Source organism: Oncorhynchus kisutch, linkage group LG13, assembly GCF_002021735.2.
Source record: "Oncorhynchus kisutch isolate 150728-3 linkage group LG13, Okis_V2, whole genome shotgun sequence".
Taxonomy (NCBI): Eukaryota; Metazoa; Chordata; class Actinopteri; order Salmoniformes; family Salmonidae; genus Oncorhynchus; species Oncorhynchus kisutch.
Window position 1 is genome coordinate 56651946 of NC_034186.2, and position 4710 is coordinate 56656655.

The 4710-nt window shown below is 39.4% G+C and overlaps 1 long non-coding RNA gene across 1 annotated transcript; it reads right to left on the reverse strand.

The window, feature by feature from the left end:
• Nucleotides 1–452: 452 nt before the first annotated feature.
• Nucleotides 453–3490, reverse strand: LOC116353102 (uncharacterized). Its single transcript, XR_004202466.1, has 3 exons — nt 3134–3490; nt 1445–1923; nt 453–1328 (listed from the first exon to the last, which is right to left on the reverse strand). It is a non-coding gene; the product is annotated as an uncharacterized LOC116353102 (long non-coding RNA).
• Between the last annotated feature and the right edge of the window lie 1220 nt (nt 3491–4710).

Sequence of the window (4710 nt, forward strand, 5' to 3'; positions counted from 1 at the left end):
GGAAAAAGTACTAAATTGTCATACTTGAGTAAAAGTATAAATCCTTTCAAATTTCTTATATTAAACCAGACGGCACAATTGTATTTAAAAAAATTATTTGACAGATAGCCATGGGCACAATGTACTTAAGTATCAAATTCCTTATATTAAGCAAACCAGACAGCAACATAAAAAATAACAAATATTGTTAAGAGCCAAGGGCACACTCCAGCACTAAGACATAATTTGCAAACTAAGCATTTGTGTTTAGTGAGTCTGCTAGATCAGAGGCAGTATGGATGACCAGGTATGTCCTCTTGATAAGTGTGTGAATTGTAACGAGTACTTTTGGGTGTCAAGGAAAATGTATGGACGAAAAAGTACATTATTTTCTTTACGAATGTAGTGAAGTTAAAGTTGACAAAAATATAAATAGTAATGTACAGATGCCACAAAAAAAACAACTTAAGTAGTACTGTAAAGTATTTTTACTTAAGTACTTTACACCACTGCCCAAATGCCTTCACACCAGTACATTAGCATACTTTATATACTGTTACACATCCACTTATCACATAGTATTATATACATAAGTTAAGGCCATACAACCTGAGTGAGTTTGTTTTTTTGCACATGTGCAGTACATAAACAGATACATGCGTCACTTATATTTATGTGGTAGACACTTGACACGGTCACATGATGTTGTTGTGGTATGTCACAAAATCATGTTACAACCACACATCAATATACATTTTATATATCAATATTTTGCAGTCTTGCTAAGTCATTGGTCTCTACAGAAGGTGTAAACGGTACAGCAAAATTGTTAGTGCATAGTAGCAATATCAGAAATAGATAGTGTCAATGTAAATCAAATATACAGTATGTACTAGAACAATATCAATAACGATATCAGTGATATACGAGGTAGTTATATGCATACAATCAGGGGTAAAGTGGCTGAGCAGCGGGATAAACAAAAAAATAGTAGCAACAACGTATGGCGTGTGTGTTAGGAGAGAGTCATGTGAATAGAGGCACTGCAGATAGTACAGATGACTGGTCCGTCCAAACCACGCATGAACAAGGGAATCTATATTCAGAGAGCCTGTTTCTGTCCTGCCCTTGACTTTGGTGCAGGGCTTGGATTGTCCATAGCCTTTTCGTCGCAAAACTCCCTGATCTTGTCAAAAATATCGTTTGTCTAGCTGTGTCCAGTCCAGGTGGTGCTTTTACAGGCAGACCATCTATGGGAGGATGGATGTCAGCGTAGCACAGCAGCTGAAACCTGATCATGACAGTCCGAATGCTCCTTGGCGACAACATCAAGCTCCAAAGCCTCTTAGCTGTAAAACAGGGAATAACAAAAAATCAGAAGACATTACAAGCCTGCACAACACCAATTCATCTTCAAAGTTAGTTTAGATAAGAATAACCTCATACAATGAAAATATTTTTTTACCTGAAGTGCTGGTACTGCTTGATTTGTGGCAGCAGCCTGAAGTATGGAGTCAGGTGTTGTTGCCAGCCATAGCTTTCCACCAGCACCGTAACATCCTCCAGTCCAACCAGCTGTGGGATGTTGACCCCTGTCACAGTGCTGTCCTTCACAACACCAGCAATCTCAGACAAAGTGTTCACTCTGGTCTTTTTGAAGAGCTGCTTGATGAGGCCGAAGCGTCAGTCTGGTGGCAAACTTGGTGTGGCCTGTGATCAGGAAGTGAAGGTCCAGATTGTGCTGGAGCTTGTGCATGGTCCACCAGGCACAATACCAGAGCACAAACTTGTTCTTGTTTTGGCCACTGCAGTTATCACAATTCAGGTCCACACGTGTTTTTCCAAGAAATGGTGCCTGCAGTTGATGACTGCGCTGCTGCCTTTGCTTGCGCTTCCTCTCTTTTTGATGACTATGACTGGTGGATCAGAGTCAGGCGTGTTCTACTGATTGATGTTGAAAGACAAATTCCAGGGACAAATATTTTAGCATTATTATACAATAGATGCAAAATGGCGTTCTGAGATATCACTACACACAGTTCATACAGGTAATGTTAGCTGGCTAGCTAACAGCAAGATTTAACTAGCAATACAAACCAATTGTCATAGCTAGCTAAAGTTAACCAATAGGTTCAATGTTAGCTAGTTAACATTAGGCTATAACTAGCAATGTGAAATAGCATTCTGAGAAAACATCACTAACGTTACACACACCTCATACACATAAGTTAATGTTAGCTAGCAAGCCAGCCGCCTAGCCTCAGCTAACGTTAGCTAGCTAACAGCAAGCTTTAACTTGGGGTCTTTTGTTTAGACATGTTTTAGGGTTGCGTCAATTCGAATCTGGTATCAGGATAAATATGACATTGAGTCACCGATTGTATACTATGTATTTTTTATTAGCTAAGTAATAAGTGGTAAATGCAATTTTCGTATATACGGGCTCTCTGTCCCACCTCGCAGGGCAAACAGAGAACTGACTTGTTCTTGACAAAGATATTATAAATATACTCTGTCAGAAATAGTTCCTGCTTCCGAGCCGGCCTGTCAGAGTAGAGACTGGGCGTGGTTTAGACTCACGTTGATTGTTGGCGCAGAGCTGGTCTCAGCCCCCTAAGTGCTTCAGTTGATAGATGTAACTGTTGCCGTTATCTCGCACCTGGCTCCTGTTATCTAACAAAAGACCATTTGTTCTCGCAACACTGCGTTCTGAATGTTCCTCCCCCCAACTCATTGCACAGTTCCTGTCTTCATGTTATTCTGTATTTTTCCATCATGAGAAAGGCCCATTGCCCTGAATCTGTTAACAATGTCTCAAGTCAGCTATGTTGCATAACACATACATCCACACAAGCCAACAGCAGATAATATTCAATCACATATATGGTAACGGGCTATAGTGCATAACACAGAATCCTCATACATGTCACTTTAACTCTAGCTAAAAAATTAACTATGATCCAAATCCATCGAGTAACGTTACTAGCAATACAAACCCGACTGTCATCGCAAGCTAAAGTTAACCAAATAACATTAGGTTTAATGTTTGTTAGCAAGCCAGCCATCGAACTCCAGCTGGCTAGTTAACAGCAAGCTACAACTTTCTGACAAAATGAGAAACGTATAATATCTGAATCTGTAGCTAAATTCTTACCTGTATACATGGATGAAACCTTCACGGTAGACTGATACCCCTTTAATAAGACATCCTGTGTTGTTTCCGTTTAGTTTGCACAGCTTGTTTGGTCCGTTGTGTTCTACTGAGTTCAAAAAGTGTTATTTTCAGAGTGAGAGAGAGTCAGCATTCATCGTCCAGAAAGTAGTCCATTACAACTTTTTCCCACTGACCTTATTCGAGAGCGCCTGATAAATTCAGAGAGGCAATATTATTGAGAGCAGTAGCAACATATTTGCAATTATCCGTGGCTAACATTATATATTTAAATGTTATAAACTACAGTAGACACAATATGAAACAGCGCAGACCAATCCAAACTCATCTCTCGCATGTCCGTCCCACTCATTATCTCAGCCAATCTTGGCTAGCGGGAAAGTTGCTGTCTTTCTCTGTGGCTAAACCAACTAGGCTCTTAATTGAAACAATTTTATTCATATTTACAGATGACGTACAAGTTTGATATTAAGGCACATTAAAGTTCACATGTTCGAGAAGGCATTTCTACCAAAACAACTCATTTTGCAAAAAAATAAAATAATGTACGTACAAAAGGCTCTCCTGTGAAGTCGTGACTTGCGACATACACCTAGTTTCCCGAACACACGTAGAAAAAGGGTTCAAAAAGGGTTATTCAGCTGTCCCCATAGGAGAACCCTTTCTGGTTCCAGGTAGAACCCTTTTTGGTTTCAGGTAGAACCCTTTTGGGGTTCTACCTGGAACCAAAAGGGGTTCTTCAAAGGGTTCTCCTATGGGGACAGCCAAATAACCATTAGGTTCTAGATAATACCTTTTTCTCTAAGAGTGTACAGTGTGCACCCAATGAATTGTTCTATGAAAAAGGTGAGGTTTATTGTATTTATAAATCTGACCAGTTTCTTATTTATAACGTTTGTTCCAAGGCTGTTTGCCGAGAACTTTACTATGAGATAAAGTCTATCTTCGAGAAGTGTCTCAGAGTTGTCACATTATTTTCAGGAGAGAAGTGAACACATAGATACAATAAAATACAAAAAAAAGGTTTTATATTAATTATGTGAGTCCACTCACCTCTTCCTCCATTATCTTCATTAGCAAATGATAAAAAAGTAAACAAGGAAGGCCTTGGAGAAACCATGGCCTTATCTGATCCCTAGCCGACGCTTTTCACACACTTCTGGCAGTCCTCTCATCATTACATGACAAATTCATTAGTCTTTACACAATTAACCAGTTTTACCTCCCACTACCCTCGCTTGCATCTCACCCTCGTTCAAATGCAAATGAGAAAAGCCAAAGGTAGACAAAGAGGATTAGGGAAAATTACACAGTACAAAATGGATGAGCGGTCCCATGGTGCAACAGTGCTTTTGCTGCCTTTATTTGGCATTCGGAAAATGAGTGTGAAAAAGAAAACAGTTTGGCGTCAAATTAATTGCTATAATGACTCATAATCATAGCCATACAGCTGCCAGTCCAGCCATGCAGTCCCACAGTACAGTGTGTGCATCTTAGTAATAAAAACATAATTAAACAAAAAACTATTATGGCCACAAATGTACTGATCAATCATATCA